The 15060-nt window shown below is 38.0% G+C and overlaps 21 non-coding genes and 1 pseudogene across 21 annotated transcripts; all 22 read right to left on the bottom strand.

The window, feature by feature from the left end:
* Positions 1 to 366: 366 nt before the first annotated feature.
* LOC147561475 (5S ribosomal RNA) lies at positions 367 to 485 on the bottom strand. Its single transcript, XR_015232718.1, has one exon. It is a non-coding gene; the product is annotated as a 5S ribosomal RNA (ribosomal RNA).
* Positions 486 to 1051: 566 nt separating this feature from the next.
* Positions 1052 to 1170, bottom strand: LOC147561474 (5S ribosomal RNA). The gene has a single exon (XR_015232707.1). It is a non-coding gene; the product is annotated as a 5S ribosomal RNA (ribosomal RNA).
* Positions 1171 to 1736: 566 nt separating this feature from the next.
* On the bottom strand, positions 1737 to 1855 carry LOC147561473 (5S ribosomal RNA). Its single transcript, XR_015232696.1, has one exon. It is a non-coding gene; the product is annotated as a 5S ribosomal RNA (ribosomal RNA).
* Positions 1856 to 2421: 566 nt separating this feature from the next.
* LOC147561472 (5S ribosomal RNA) lies at positions 2422 to 2540 on the bottom strand. The gene has a single exon (XR_015232685.1). It is a non-coding gene; the product is annotated as a 5S ribosomal RNA (ribosomal RNA).
* Positions 2541 to 3105: 565 nt separating this feature from the next.
* LOC147561471 (5S ribosomal RNA) lies at positions 3106 to 3224 on the bottom strand. Its single transcript, XR_015232674.1, has one exon. It is a non-coding gene; the product is annotated as a 5S ribosomal RNA (ribosomal RNA).
* A 566-nt stretch (positions 3225 to 3790) lies between these two features.
* Positions 3791 to 3909, bottom strand: LOC147561470 (5S ribosomal RNA). The gene has a single exon (XR_015232663.1). It is a non-coding gene; the product is annotated as a 5S ribosomal RNA (ribosomal RNA).
* A 566-nt stretch (positions 3910 to 4475) lies between these two features.
* Positions 4476 to 4594, bottom strand: LOC147561469 (5S ribosomal RNA). The gene has a single exon (XR_015232652.1). It is a non-coding gene; the product is annotated as a 5S ribosomal RNA (ribosomal RNA).
* A 566-nt stretch (positions 4595 to 5160) lies between these two features.
* On the bottom strand, positions 5161 to 5279 carry LOC147561468 (5S ribosomal RNA). Its single transcript, XR_015232641.1, has one exon. It is a non-coding gene; the product is annotated as a 5S ribosomal RNA (ribosomal RNA).
* A 566-nt stretch (positions 5280 to 5845) lies between these two features.
* Positions 5846 to 5964, bottom strand: LOC147561467 (5S ribosomal RNA). The gene has a single exon (XR_015232630.1). It is a non-coding gene; the product is annotated as a 5S ribosomal RNA (ribosomal RNA).
* Positions 5965 to 6530: 566 nt separating this feature from the next.
* On the bottom strand, positions 6531 to 6649 carry LOC147561466 (5S ribosomal RNA). Its single transcript, XR_015232618.1, has one exon. It is a non-coding gene; the product is annotated as a 5S ribosomal RNA (ribosomal RNA).
* Positions 6650 to 7215: 566 nt separating this feature from the next.
* Positions 7216 to 7334, bottom strand: LOC147561465 (5S ribosomal RNA). The gene has a single exon (XR_015232607.1). It is a non-coding gene; the product is annotated as a 5S ribosomal RNA (ribosomal RNA).
* A 567-nt stretch (positions 7335 to 7901) lies between these two features.
* Positions 7902 to 8020, bottom strand: LOC147561464 (5S ribosomal RNA). Its single transcript, XR_015232596.1, has one exon. It is a non-coding gene; the product is annotated as a 5S ribosomal RNA (ribosomal RNA).
* Positions 8021 to 8586: 566 nt separating this feature from the next.
* On the bottom strand, positions 8587 to 8705 carry LOC147561463 (5S ribosomal RNA). The gene has a single exon (XR_015232585.1). It is a non-coding gene; the product is annotated as a 5S ribosomal RNA (ribosomal RNA).
* Positions 8706 to 9272: 567 nt separating this feature from the next.
* LOC147561462 (5S ribosomal RNA) lies at positions 9273 to 9391 on the bottom strand. Its single transcript, XR_015232574.1, has one exon. It is a non-coding gene; the product is annotated as a 5S ribosomal RNA (ribosomal RNA).
* Positions 9392 to 9956: 565 nt separating this feature from the next.
* Positions 9957 to 10075, bottom strand: LOC147561461 (5S ribosomal RNA). The gene has a single exon (XR_015232780.1). It is a non-coding gene; the product is annotated as a 5S ribosomal RNA (ribosomal RNA).
* A 568-nt stretch (positions 10076 to 10643) lies between these two features.
* Positions 10644 to 10762, bottom strand: LOC147561460 (5S ribosomal RNA). The gene has a single exon (XR_015232563.1). It is a non-coding gene; the product is annotated as a 5S ribosomal RNA (ribosomal RNA).
* A 567-nt stretch (positions 10763 to 11329) lies between these two features.
* On the bottom strand, positions 11330 to 11448 carry LOC147561459 (5S ribosomal RNA). Its single transcript, XR_015232552.1, has one exon. It is a non-coding gene; the product is annotated as a 5S ribosomal RNA (ribosomal RNA).
* Positions 11449 to 12014: 566 nt separating this feature from the next.
* On the bottom strand, positions 12015 to 12133 carry LOC147561458 (5S ribosomal RNA). The gene has a single exon (XR_015232541.1). It is a non-coding gene; the product is annotated as a 5S ribosomal RNA (ribosomal RNA).
* A 566-nt stretch (positions 12134 to 12699) lies between these two features.
* On the bottom strand, positions 12700 to 12818 carry LOC147561457 (5S ribosomal RNA). The gene has a single exon (XR_015232530.1). It is a non-coding gene; the product is annotated as a 5S ribosomal RNA (ribosomal RNA).
* A 567-nt stretch (positions 12819 to 13385) lies between these two features.
* LOC147561456 (5S ribosomal RNA) lies at positions 13386 to 13502 on the bottom strand (annotated as a pseudogene).
* Positions 13503 to 14066: 564 nt separating this feature from the next.
* Positions 14067 to 14185, bottom strand: LOC147561455 (5S ribosomal RNA). Its single transcript, XR_015232519.1, has one exon. It is a non-coding gene; the product is annotated as a 5S ribosomal RNA (ribosomal RNA).
* Positions 14186 to 14752: 567 nt separating this feature from the next.
* Positions 14753 to 14870, bottom strand: LOC147561454 (5S ribosomal RNA). The gene has a single exon (XR_015232787.1). It is a non-coding gene; the product is annotated as a 5S ribosomal RNA (ribosomal RNA).
* Positions 14871 to 15060: the final 190 nt, after the last annotated feature.

Below are 15060 nucleotides of genomic sequence, written 5' to 3'. Positions count from 1 at the left end.
CCCATATTAAATTTGGAGTATTCAAATAAATAATATGTTGGAAGTAGTGTGGAAATAACTGAAACTTTTTATTCTTATTAAAAGTAAAGGGTAGATTGGGAAATGCTAATGAAATTAGTAATAAATATTTCCGGACATATTTTTATGTCTCCAAATCGCTGTCATCGGTTTATAATACGTACGACGAGTTATTCCAGTTTTAAATTACTCGAGTTACACAAAATTCTGAAAAATAGACGGATGACACTGAAAACAACGTTTTTTTGGCAAATCCGACGGTCCTAACCCGCCTTTGGCAGGTTATTTTCTTCCCCTCTTCTCCGTCTCTCCGACGAAACGAGAAAAAAAAAAAAAAAAGTAGAAAAAGGGATGCAACACGAGGACTTCCCAGGAGGTCACCCATCCTAGTACTACTCTCGCCCAAGCACGCTTAACTTCGGAGTTCTGATGGGATCCGGTGGATTAGTGCTGGTATGATCGCATCCGTTAGTATTTTACAATGGGTACTACTTGTTCTCGTCGTGGACTCCTATTTCTCCCCGCTCGTGCCTTTTCAAGCACTCTATAGTGACACGACGTAAAAACATTTACACCCTCCGTCCGATTATGTTTGACTTTTTAGCAGATCCAACTTATTGACCATTTTTATTTATTGTTCTCTCACTAAAAGATTTTTCCTAAATTACCCATATTAAATTTGGAGTATTCAAATAAATAATATGTTGGAAGTAGTGTGGAAATAACTGAAACTTTTTATTCTTATTAAAAGTAAAGGGTAGATTGGGAAATGCTAATGAAATTAGTAATAAATATTTCCGGACATATTTTTATGTCTCCAAATCGCTGTCATCGGTTTATAATACGTACGACGAGTTATTCCAGTTTTAAATTACTCGAGTTACACAAAATTCTGAAAAATAGACGGATGACACTGAAAACAACGTTTTTTTGGCAAATCCGACGGTCCTAACCCGCCTTTGGCAGGTTATTTTCTTCCCCTCTTCTCCGTCTCTCCGACGAAACGAGAAAAAAAAAAAAAAAAGTAGAAAAAGGGATGCAACACGAGGACTTCCCAGGAGGTCACCCATCCTAGTACTACTCTCGCCCAAGCACGCTTAACTTCGGAGTTCTGATGGGATCCGGTGGATTAGTGCTGGTATGATCGCATCCGTTAGTATTTTACAATGGGTACTACTTGTTCTCGTCGTGGACTCCTATTTCTCCCCGCTCGTGCCTTTTCAAGCACTCTATAGTGACACGACGTAAAAACATTTACACCCTCCGTCCGATTATGTTTGACTTTTTAGCAGATCCAACTTATTGACCATTTTTATTTATTGTTCTCTCACTAAAAGATTTTTCCTAAATTACCCATATTAAATTTGGAGTATTCAAATAAATAATATGTTGGAAGTAGTGTGGAAATAACTGAAACTTTTTATTCTTATTAAAAGTAAAGGGTAGATTGGGAAATGCTAATGAAATTAGTAATAAATATTTCCGGACATATTTTTATGTCTCCAAATCGCTGTCATCGGTTTATAATACGTACGACGAGTTATTCCAGTTTTAAATTACTCGAGTTACACAAAATTCTGAAAAATAGACGGATGACACTGAAAACAACGTTTTTTTGGCAAATCCGACGGTCCTAACCCGCCTTTGGCAGGTTATTTTCTTCCCCTCTTCTCCGTCTCTCCGACGAAACGAGAAAAAAAAAAAAAAAAGTAGAAAAAGGGATGCAACACGAGGACTTCCCAGGAGGTCACCCATCCTAGTACTACTCTCGCCCAAGCACGCTTAACTTCGGAGTTCTGATGGGATCCGGTGGATTAGTGCTGGTATGATCGCATCCGTTAGTATTTTACAATGGGTACTACTTGTTCTCGTCGTGGACTCCTATTTCTCCCCGCTCGTGCCTTTTCAAGCACTCTATAGTGACACGACGTAAAAACATTTACACCCTCCGTCCGATTATGTTTGACTTTTTAGCAGATCCAACTTATTGACCATTTTTATTTATTGTTCTCTCACTAAAAGATTTTTCCTAAATTACCCATATTAAATTTGGAGTATTCAAATAAATAATATGTTGGAAGTAGTGTGGAAATAACTGAAACTTTTTATTCTTATTAAAAGTAAAGGGTAGATTGGGAAATGCTAATGAAATTAGTAATAAATATTTCCGGACATATTTTTATGTCTCCAAATCGCTGTCATCGGTTTATAATACGTACGACGAGTTATTCCAGTTTTAAATTACTCGAGTTACACAAAATTCTGAAAAATAGACGGATGACACTGAAAACAACGTTTTTTTGGCAAATCCGACGGTCCTAACCCGCCTTTGGCAGGTTATTTTCTTCCCCTCTTCTCCGTCTCTCCGACGAAACGAGAAAAAAAAAAAAAAAAGTAGAAAAAGGGATGCAACACGAGGACTTCCCAGGAGGTCACCCATCCTAGTACTACTCTCGCCCAAGCACGCTTAACTTCGGAGTTCTGATGGGATCCGGTGGATTAGTGCTGGTATGATCGCATCCGTTAGTATTTTACAATGGGTACTACTTGTTCTCGTCGTGGACTCCTATTTCTCCCCGCTCGTGCCTTTTCAAGCACTCTATAGTGACACGACGTAAAAACATTTACACCCTCCGTCCGATTATGTTTGACTTTTTAGCAGATCCAACTTATTGACCATTTTTATTTATTGTTCTCTCACTAAAAGATTTTTCCTAAATTACCCATATTAAATTTGGAGTATTCAAATAAATAATATGTTGGAAGTAGTGTGGAAATAACTGAAACTTTTTATTCTTATTAAAAGTAAAGGGTAGATTGGGAAATGCTAATGAAATTAGTAATAAATATTTCCGGACATATTTTTATGTCTCCAAATCGCTGTCATCGGTTTATAATACGTACGACGAGTTATTCCAGTTTTAAATTACTCGAGTTACACAAAATTCTGAAAAATAGACGGATGACACTGAAAACAACGTTTTTTTGGCAAATCCGACGGTCCTAACCCGCCTTTGGCAGGTTATTTTCTTCCCCTCTTCTCCGTCTCTCCGACGAAACGAGAAAAAAAAAAAAAAAGTAGAAAAAGGGATGCAACACGAGGACTTCCCAGGAGGTCACCCATCCTAGTACTACTCTCGCCCAAGCACGCTTAACTTCGGAGTTCTGATGGGATCCGGTGGATTAGTGCTGGTATGATCGCATCCGTTAGTATTTTACAATGGGTACTACTTGTTCTCGTCGTGGACTCCTATTTCTCCCCGCTCGTGCCTTTTCAAGCACTCTATAGTGACACGACGTAAAAACATTTACACCCTCCGTCCGATTATGTTTGACTTTTTAGCAGATCCAACTTATTGACCATTTTTATTTATTGTTCTCTCACTAAAAGATTTTTCCTAAATTACCCATATTAAATTTGGAGTATTCAAATAAATAATATGTTGGAAGTAGTGTGGAAATAACTGAAACTTTTTATTCTTATTAAAAGTAAAGGGTAGATTGGGAAATGCTAATGAAATTAGTAATAAATATTTCCGGACATATTTTTATGTCTCCAAATCGCTGTCATCGGTTTATAATACGTACGACGAGTTATTCCAGTTTTAAATTACTCGAGTTACACAAAATTCTGAAAAATAGACGGATGACACTGAAAACAACGTTTTTTTGGCAAATCCGACGGTCCTAACCCGCCTTTGGCAGGTTATTTTCTTCCCCTCTTCTCCGTCTCTCCGACGAAACGAGAAAAAAAAAAAAAAAAGTAGAAAAAGGGATGCAACACGAGGACTTCCCAGGAGGTCACCCATCCTAGTACTACTCTCGCCCAAGCACGCTTAACTTCGGAGTTCTGATGGGATCCGGTGGATTAGTGCTGGTATGATCGCATCCGTTAGTATTTTACAATGGGTACTACTTGTTCTCGTCGTGGACTCCTATTTCTCCCCGCTCGTGCCTTTTCAAGCACTCTATAGTGACACGACGTAAAAACATTTACACCCTCCGTCCGATTATGTTTGACTTTTTAGCAGATCCAACTTATTGACCATTTTTATTTATTGTTCTCTCACTAAAGGATTTTTCCTAAATTACCCATATTAAATTTGGAGTATTCAAATAAATAATATGTTGGAAGTAGTGTGGAAATAACTGAAACTTTTTATTCTTATTAAAAGTAAAGGGTAGATTGGGAAATGCTAATGAAATTAGTAATAAATATTTCCGGACATATTTTTATGTCTCCAAATCGCTGTCATCGGTTTATAATACGTACGACGAGTTATTCCAGTTTTAAATTACTCGAGTTACACAAAATTCTGAAAAATAGACGGATGACACTGAAAACAACGTTTTTTTGGCAAATCCGACGGTCCTAACCCGCCTTTGGCAGGTTATTTTCTTCCCCTCTTCTCCGTCTCTCCGACGAAACGAGAAAAAAAAAAAAAAAAGTAGAAAAAGGGATGCAACACGAGGACTTCCCAGGAGGTCACCCATCCTAGTACTACTCTCGCCCAAGCACGCTTAACTTCGGAGTTCTGATGGGATCCGGTGGATTAGTGCTGGTATGATCGCATCCGTTAGTATTTTACAATGGGTACTACTTGTTCTCGTCGTGGACTCCTATTTCTCCCCGCTCGTGCCTTTTCAAGCACTCTATAGTGACACGACGTAAAAACATTTACACCCTCCGTCCGATTATGTTTGACTTTTTAGCAGATCCAACTTATTGACCATTTTTATTTATTGTTCTCTCACTAAAAGATTTTTCCTAAATTACCCATATTAAATTTGGAGTATTCAAATAAATAATATGTTGGAAGTAGTGTGGAAATAACTGAAACTTTTTATTCTTATTAAAAGTAAAGGGTAGATTGGGAAATGCTAATGAAATTAGTAATAAATATTTCCGGACATATTTTTATGTCTCCAAATCGCTGTCATCGGTTTATAATACGTACGACGAGTTATTCCAGTTTTAAATTACTCGAGTTACACAAAATTCTGAAAAATAGACGGATGACACTGAAAACAACGTTTTTTTGGCAAATCCGACGGTCCTAACCCGCCTTTGGCAGGTTATTTTCTTCCCCTCTTCTCCGTCTCTCCGACGAAACGAGAAAAAAAAAAAAAAAAGTAGAAAAAGGGATGCAACACGAGGACTTCCCAGGAGGTCACCCATCCTAGTACTACTCTCGCCCAAGCACGCTTAACTTCGGAGTTCTGATGGGATCCGGTGGATTAGTGCTGGTATGATCGCATCCGTTAGTATTTTACAATGGGTACTACTTGTTCTCGTCGTGGACTCCTATTTCTCCCCGCTCGTGCCTTTTCAAGCACTCTATAGTGACACGACGTAAAAACATTTACACCCTCCGTCCGATTATGTTTGACTTTTTAGCAGATCCAACTTATTGACCATTTTTATTTATTGTTCTCTCACTAAAAGATTTTTCCTAAATTACCCATATTAAATTTGGAGTATTCAAATAAATAATATGTTGGAAGTAGTGTGGAAATAACTGAAACTTTTTATTCTTATTAAAAGTAAAGGGTAGATTGGGAAATGCTAATGAAATTAGTAATAAATATTTCCGGACATATTTTTATGTCTCCAAATCGCTGTCATCGGTTTATAATACGTACGACGAGTTATTCCAGTTTTAAATTACTCGAGTTACACAAAATTCTGAAAAATAGACGGATGACACTGAAAACAACGTTTTTTTGGCAAATCCGACGGTCCTAACCCGCCTTTGGCAGGTTATTTTCTTCCCCTCTTCTCCGTCTCTCCGACGAAACGAGAAAAAAAAAAAAAAAAGTAGAAAAAGGGATGCAACACGAGGACTTCCCAGGAGGTCACCCATCCTAGTACTACTCTCGCCCAAGCACGCTTAACTTCGGAGTTCTGATGGGATCCGGTGGATTAGTGCTGGTATGATCGCATCCGTTAGTATTTTACAATGGGTACTACTTGTTCTCGTCGTGGACTCCTATTTCTCCCCGCTCGTGCCTTTTCAAGCACTCTATAGTGACACGACGTAAAAACATTTACACCCTCCGTCCGATTATGTTTGACTTTTTAGCAGATCCAACTTATTGACCATTTTTATTTATTGTTCTCTCACTAAAAGATTTTTCCTAAATTACCCATATTAAATTTGGAGTATTCAAATAAATAATATGTTGGAAGTAGTGTGGAAATAACTGAAACTTTTTATTCTTATTAAAAGTAAAGGGTAGATTGGGAAATGCTAATGAAATTAGTAATAAATATTTCCGGACATATTTTTATGTCTCCAAATCGCTGTCATCGGTTTATAATACGTACGACGAGTTATTCCAGTTTTAAATTACTCGAGTTACACAAAATTCTGAAAAATAGACGGATGACACTGAAAACAACGTTTTTTTGGCAAATCCGACGGTCCTAACCCGCCTTTGGCAGGTTATTTTCTTCCCCTCTTCTCCGTCTCTCCGACGAAACGAGAAAAAAAAAAAAAAAAGTAGAAAAAGGGATGCAACACGAGGACTTCCCAGGAGGTCACCCATCCTAGTACTACTCTCGCCCAAGCACGCTTAACTTCGGAGTTCTGATGGGATCCGGTGGATTAGTGCTGGTATGATCGCATCCGTTAGTATTTTACAATGGGTACTACTTGTTCTCGTCGTGGACTCCTATTTCTCCCCGCTCGTGCCTTTTCAAGCACTCTATAGTGACACGACGTAAAAACATTTACACCCTCCGTCCGATTATGTTTGACTTTTTAGCAGATCCAACTTATTGACCATTTTTATTTATTGTTCTCTCACTAAAAGATTTTTCCTAAATTACCCATATTAAATTTGGAGTATTCAAATAAATAATATGTTGGAAGTAGTGTGGAAATAACTGAAACTTTTTATTCTTATTAAAAGTAAAGGGTAGATTGGGAAATGCTAATGAAATTAGTAATAAATATTTCCGGACATATTTTTATGTCTCCAAATCGCTGTCATCGGTTTATAATACGTACGACGAGTTATTCCAGTTTTAAATTACTCGAGTTACACAAAATTCTGAAAAATAGACGGATGACACTGAAAACAACGTTTTTTTGGCAAATCCGACGGTCCTAACCCGCCTTTGGCAGGTTATTTTCTTCCCCTCTTCTCCGTCTCTCCGACGAAACGAGAAAAAAAAAAAAAAAAGTAGAAAAAGGGATGCAACACGAGGACTTCCCAGGAGGTCACCCATCCTAGTACTACTCTCGCCCAAGCACGCTTAACTTCGGAGTTCTGATGGGATCCGGTGGATTAGTGCTGGTATGATCGCATCCGTTAGTATTTTACAATGGGTACTACTTGTTCTCGTCGTGGACTCCTATTTCTCCCCGCTCGTGCCTTTTCAAGCACTCTATAGTGACACGACGTAAAAACATTTACACCCTCCGTCCGATTATGTTTGACTTTTTAGCAGATCCAACTTATTGACCATTTTTATTTATTGTTCTCTCACTAAAAGATTTTTCCTAAATTACCCATATTAAATTTGGAGTATTCAAATAAATAATATGTTGGAAGTAGTGTGGAAATAACTGAAACTTTTTATTCTTATTAAAAGTAAAGGGTAGATTGGGAAATGCTAATGAAATTAGTAATAAATATTTCCGGACATATTTTTATGTCTCCAAATCGCTGTCATCGGTTTATAATACGTACGACGAGTTATTCCAGTTTTAAATTACTCGAGTTACACAAAATTCTGAAAAATAGACGGATGACACTGAAAACAACGTTTTTTTTGGCAAATCCGACGGTCCTAACCCGCCTTTGGCAGGTTATTTTCTTCCCCTCTTCTCCGTCTCTCCGACGAAACGAGAAAAAAAAAAAAAAAAGTAGAAAAAGGGATGCAACACGAGGACTTCCCAGGAGGTCACCCATCCTAGTACTACTCTCGCCCAAGCACGCTTAACTTCGGAGTTCTGATGGGATCCGGTGGATTAGTGCTGGTATGATCGCATCCGTTAGTATTTTACAATGGGTACTACTTGTTCTCGTCGTGGACTCCTATTTCTCCCCGCTCGTGCCTTTTCAAGCACTCTATAGTGACACGACGTAAAAACATTTACACCCTCCGTCCGATTATGTTTGACTTTTTAGCAGATCCAACTTATTGACCATTTTTATTTATTGTTCTCTCACTAAAAGATTTTTCCTAAATTACCCATATTAAATTTGGAGTATTCAAATAAATAATATGTTGGAAGTAGTGTGGAAATAACTGAAACTTTTTATTCTTATTAAAAGTAAAGGGTAGATTGGGAAATGCTAATGAAATTAGTAATAAATATTTCCGGACATATTTTTATGTCTCCAAATCGCTGTCATCGGTTTATAATACGTACGACGAGTTATTCCAGTTTTAAATTACTCGAGTTACACAAAATTCTGAAAAATAGACGGATGACACTGAAAACAACGTTTTTTTGGCAAATCCGACGGTCCTAACCCGCCTTTGGCAGGTTATTTTCTTCCCCTCTTCTCCGTCTCTCCGACGAAACGAGAAAAAAAAAAAAAAAAGTAGAAAAAGGGATGCAACACGAGGACTTCCCAGGAGGTCACCCATCCTAGTACTACTCTCGCCCAAGCACGCTTAACTTCGGAGTTCTGATGGGATCCGGTGGATTAGTGCTGGTATGATCGCATCCGTTAGTATTTTACAATGGGTACTACTTGTTCTCGTCGTGGACTCCTATTTCTCCCCGCTCGTGCCTTTTCAAGCACTCTATAGTGACACGACGTAAAAACATTTACACCCTCCGTCCGATTATGTTTGACTTTTTAGCAGATCCAACTTATTGACCATTTTTATTTATTGTTCTCTCACTAAAAGATTTTTCCTAAATTACCCATATTAAATTTGGAGTATTCAAATAAATAATATGTTGGAAGTAGTGTGGAAATAACTGAAACTTTTTATTCTTATTAAAAGTAAAGGGTAGATTGGGAAATGCTAATGAAATTAGTAATAAATATTTCCGGACATATTTTTATGTCTCCAAATCGCTGTCATCGGTTTATAATACGTACGACGAGTTATTCCAGTTTTAAATTACTCGAGTTACACAAAATTCTGAAAAATAGACGGATGACACTGAAAACAACGTTTTTTTTGGCAAATCCGACGGTCCTAACCCGCCTTTGGCAGGTTATTTTCTTCCCCTCTTCTCCGTCTCTCCGACGAAACGAGAAAAAAAAAAAAAAAAGTAGAAAAAGGGATGCAACACGAGGACTTCCCAGGAGGTCACCCATCCTAGTACTACTCTCGCCCAAGCACGCTTAACTTCGGAGTTCTGATGGGATCCGGTGGATTAGTGCTGGTATGATCGCATCCGTTAGTATTTTACAATGGGTACTACTTGTTCTCGTCGTGGACTCCTATTTCTCCCCGCTCGTGCCTTTTCAAGCACTCTATAGTGACACGACGTAAAAACATTTACACCCTCCGTCCGATTATGTTTGACTTTTTAGCAGATCCAACTTATTGACCATTTTTATTTATTGTTCTCTCACTAAAAGATTTTTCCTAAATTACCCATATTAAATTTGGAGTATTCAAATAAATAATATGTTGGAAGTAGTGTGGAAATAACTGAAACTTTTTATTCTTATTAAAAGTAAAGGGTAGATTGGGAAATGCTAATGAAATTAGTAATAAATATTTCCGGACATATTTTTATGTCTCCAAATCGCTGTCATCGGTTTATAATACGTACGACGAGTTATTCCAGTTTTAAATTACTCGAGTTACACAAAATTCTGAAAAATAGACGGATGACACTGAAAACAACGTTTTTTTGGCAAATCCGACGGTCCTAACCCGCCTTTGGCAGGTTATTTTCTTCCCTCTTCTCCGTCTCTCCGACGAAACGAGAAAAAAAAAAAAAAAAGTAGAAAAAGGGATGCAACTCGAGGACTTCCCAGGAGGTCACCCATCCTAGTACTACTCTCGCCCAAGCACGCTTAACTTCGGAGTTCTGATGGGATCCGGTGGATTAGTGCTGGTATGATCGCATCCGTTAGTATTTTACAATGGGTACTACTTGTTCTCGTCGTGGACTCCTATTTCTCCCCGCTCGTGCCTTTTCAAGCACTCTATAGTGACACGACGTAAAAAACATTTACACCCTCCGTCCGATTATGTTTGACTTTTTAGCAGATCCAACTTATTGACCATTTTTATTTATTGTTCTCTCACTAAAAGATTTTTCCTAAATTACCCATATTAAATTTGGAGTATTCAAATAAATAATATGTTGGAAGTAGTGTGGAAATAACTGAAACTTTTTATTCTTATTAAAAGTAAAGGGGTAGATTGGGAAATGCTAATGAAATTAGTAATAAATATTTCCGGACATATTTTTATGTCTCCAAATCGCTGTCATCGGTTTATAATACGTACGACGAGTTATTCCAGTTTTAAATTACTCGAGTTACACAAAATTCTGAAAAATAGACGGATGACACTGAAAACAACGTTTTTTTGGCAAATCCGACGGTCCTAACCCGCCTTTGGCAGGTTATTTTCTTCCCCTCTTCTCCGTCTCTCCGACGAAACGAGAAAAAAAAAAAAAAAAGTAGAAAAAGGGATGCAACACGAGGACTTCCCAGGAGGTCACCCATCCTAGTACTACTCTCGCCCAAGCACGCTTAACTTCGGAGTTCTGATGGGATCCGGTGGATTAGTGCTGGTATGATCGCATCCGTTAGTATTTTACAATGGGTACTACTTGTTCTCGTCGTGGACTCCTATTTCTCCCCGCTCGTGCCTTTTCAAGCACTCTATAGTGACACGACGTAAAAACATTTACACCCTCCGTCCGATTATGTTTGACTTTTTAGCAGATCCAACTTATTGACCATTTTTATTTATTGTTCTCTCACTAAAAGATTTTTCCTAAATTACCCATATTAAATTTGGAGTATTCAAATAAATAATATGTTGGAAGTAGTGTGGAAATAACTGAAACTTTTTTATTCTTATTAAAAGTAAAGGGTAGATTGGGAAATGCTAATGAAATTAGTAATAAATATTTCCGGACATATTTTTATGTCTCCAAATCGCTGTCATCGGTTTATAATACGTACGACGAGTTATTCCAGTTTTAAATTACTCGAGTTACACAAAATTCTGAAAAATAGACGGATGACACTGAAAACAACGTTTTTTTGGCAAATCCGACGGTCCTAACCCGCCTTTGGCAGGTTATTTTCTTCCCCTCTTCTCCGTCTCTCCGACGAAACGAGAAAAAAAAAAAAAAAAGTAGAAAAAGGGATGCAACACGAGGACTTCCCAGGAGGTCACCCATCCTAGTACTACTCTCGCCCAAGCACGCTTAACTTCGGAGTTCTGATGGGATCCGGTGGATTAGTGCTGGTATGATCGCATCCGTTAGTATTTTACAATGGGTACTACTTGTTCTCGTCGTGGACTCCTATTTCTCCCCGCTCGTGCCTTTTCAAGCACTCTATAGTGACACGACGTAAAAACATTTACACCCTCCGTCCGATTATGTTTGACTTTTTAGCAGATCCAACTTATTGACCATTTTTATTTATTGTTCTCTCACTAAAAGATTTTTCCTAAATTACCCATATTAAATTTGGAGTATTCAAATAAATAATATGTTGGAAGTAGTGTGGAAATAACTGAAACTTTTTATTCTTATTAAAAGTAAAGGGTAGATTGGGAAATGCTAATGAAATTAGTAATAAATATTTCCGGACATATTTTTATGTCTCCAAATCGCTGTCATCGGTTTATAATACGTACGACGAGTTATTCCAGTTTTAAATTACTCGAGTTACACAAAATTCTGAAAAATAGACGGATGACACTGAAAACAACGTTTTTTTTGGCAAATCCGACGGTCCTAACCCGCCTTTGGCAGGTTATTTTCTTCCCCTCTTCTCCGTCTCTCCGACGAAACGAGAAAAAAAAAAAAAAAAGTAGAAAAGGGATGCAACACGAGGACTTCCCAGGAGGTCACCCATCCTAGTACTACTCTCGCCCAAGCACGCTTAACTTCGGAGTTCTGATGGGATCCGGTGGATTAGTGCTGGTATGATCGCATCCGTTAGTATTTTACAATGGGTACTACTTGTTCTCGTCGTGGACTCCTATTTCTCCCCGCTCGTGCCTTTTCAAGCACTCTATAGTGACACGACGTAAAAACATTTACACCCTCCGTCCGATTATGTTTGACTTTTTAGCAGATCCAACTTATTGACCATTTTTATTTATTGTTCTCTCACTAAAAGATTTTTCCTAAATTACCCATATTAAATTTGGAGTATTCAAATAAATAATATGTTGGAAGTAGTGTGGAAATAACTGAAACTTTTTATTCTTATTAAAAGTAAAGGGTAGATTGGGAAATGCTAATGAAATTAGTAATAAATATTTCCGGACATATTTTTATGTCTCCAAATCGCTGTCATCGGTTTATAATACGTACGACGAGTTATTCCAGTTTTAAATTACTCGAGTTACACAAAATTCTGAAAAATAGACGGATGACACTGAAAACAACGTTTTTTTTGGCAAATCCGACGGTCCTAACCCGCCTTTGGCAGGTTATTTTCTTCCCCTCTTCTCCGTCTCTCCGACGAAACGAGAAAAAAAAAAAAAAAGTAGAAAAAGGGATGCAACACGAGGACTTCCCAGGAGGTCACCCATCCTAGTACTACTCTCGCCCAAGCACGCTTAACTTCGGAGTTCTGATGGGATCCGGTGGATTAGTGCTGGTATGATCGCATCCGTTAGTATTTTACAATGGGTACTACTTGTTCTCGTCGTGGACTCCTATTTCTCCCCGCTCGTGCCTTTTCAAGCACTCTATAGTGACACGACGTAAAAACATTTACACCCTCCGTCCGATTATGTTTGACTTTTTAGCAGATCCAACTTATTGACCATTTTTATTTATTGTTCTCTCACTAAAAGATTTTTCCTAAATTACCCATATTAAATTTGGAGTATTCAAATAAATAATATGTTGGAAGTAGTGTGGAAATAACTGAAACTTTTTATTCTTATTAAAAGTAAAGGGTAGATTGGGAAATGCTAATGAAATTAGTAATAAATATTTCCGGACATATTTTTATGTCTCCAAATCGCTGTCATCGGTTTATAATACGTACGACGAGTTATTCCAGTTTTAAATTACTCGAGTTACACAAAATTCTGAAAAATAGACGGATGACACTGAAAACAACGTTTTTTTGGCAAATCCCGACGGTCCTAACCCGCCTTTGGCAGGTTATTTTCTTCCCCTCTTCTCCCGTCTCCTCCGACGAAACGAGAAAAAAAAAAAAAAAGTAGAAAAAGGATGCAACACGAGGACTTCCCAGGAGGTCACCATTCCTAGTACTACTCTCGCCCAAGCACGCTTACTTCGGAGTTCTGATGGATCCGGTGGATTAGTGCTGGTATGATCGCATCCGTTAGTATTTTACAAAGGGTACTACTTGTTCTCGTCGTGGACTCCTATTTCTCCCCCGCTCGTGCCTTTTCAAGCACTCTATAGTGACACGACGTAAAAACATTTACACCCCTCCGTCCGATTATGTTTTGACTTTTTAGCAGATCCAACTTATTGACCATTTTTATTTATTGTTCTCTCACTAAAGATTTTTCCTAAATTACCCATATTAAATTTGGAGTATTCAAATAAATAATATGTTGGAAGTAGTGTGGAAATAACTGAAACTTTTTATTCTTATTAAAAGTAAAGGGTAGATTGGGAAATGCTAATGAAATTAGTAATAAATATTTCCGGACATATTTTTATGTCTCCAAATCGCTGTCATCGGTTTATAATACGTACGACGAGTTATTCCAGTTTTAAATGAGTTACACAAAATTCTGAAAAATAGACGGATGACACTGAAAACAACGTTTTTTTGGCAAATCCGACGGTCCTAACCCGCCTTTGGCAGGTTATTTTCTTCCCCTCTTCTCCGTCTCTCCGACGAAACGAGAAAAAAAAAAAAAAAAAGTAGAAAAAGGGATGCAACACGAGGACTTCCCAGGAGGTCACCCATCCTAGTACTACTCTCGCCCAAGCACGCTTAACTTCGGAGTTCTGATGGGATCCGGTGGATTAGTGCTGGTATGATCGCATCCGTTAGTATTTTACAATGGGTACTACTTGTTCTCGTCGTGGACTCCTATTTCTCCCCGCTCGTGCCTTTTCAAGCACTCTATAGTGACACGACGTAAAAAACATTTACACCCTCCGTCCGATTATGTTTGACTTTTTAGCAGATCCAACTTATTGACCATTTTTATTTATTGTTCTCTCACTAAAAGATTTTCCTAAATTACCCATATTAAATTTGGAGTATTCAAATAAATAATATGTGGAAGTAGTGTGGAAATAACTGAAACTTTTTATTCTTATTAAAAGTAAAGGGTAGATTGGGAAATGCTAATGAAATTAGTAATAAATATTTCCGGACATATTTTTATGTCTCCAAATCGCTGTCATCGGTTTATAATACGTACGACGAGTTATTCCAGTTTTAAATTACTCGAGTTACACAAAATTCTGAAAAATAGACGGATGACACTGAAAACAACGTTTTTTTTGGCAAATCCGACGGTCCCTAACCCGCCTTTGGCAGGTTATTTTCTTCCCCTCTTCTCCGTCTCTCCGACGAAACGAGAAAAAAAAAAAAAAAAGTAGAAAAAGGGATGCAACACGAGGACTTCCAGGAGGTCACCCATCCTAGTACTACTCTCGCCCAAGCACGCTTAACTTCGGAGTTCTGATGGGATCCGGTGGATTAGTGCTGGTATGATCGCATCCGTTAGTATTTTACAATGGGTACTACTTGTTCTCGTCGTGGACTCCTATTTCTCCCCGCTCGTGCCTTTTCAAGCACTCTATAGTGACACGACGTAAAAACATTTACACCCTCCGTCCGATTATGTTTGACTTTTTAGCAGATCCAACTTATTGACCATTTTTATTTATTGTTCTCTCACTAAAAGATTTT

Source organism: Eschscholzia californica, unplaced genomic scaffold (assembly GCF_041429995.1).
Source record: "Eschscholzia californica isolate CP2 unplaced genomic scaffold, dmEscCali1.0.p SCAF_15, whole genome shotgun sequence".
NCBI lineage: Eukaryota > Viridiplantae > Streptophyta > Magnoliopsida > Ranunculales > Papaveraceae > Eschscholzia > Eschscholzia californica.
This window is presented reverse-complemented; position numbering and strand designations above follow the sequence as displayed.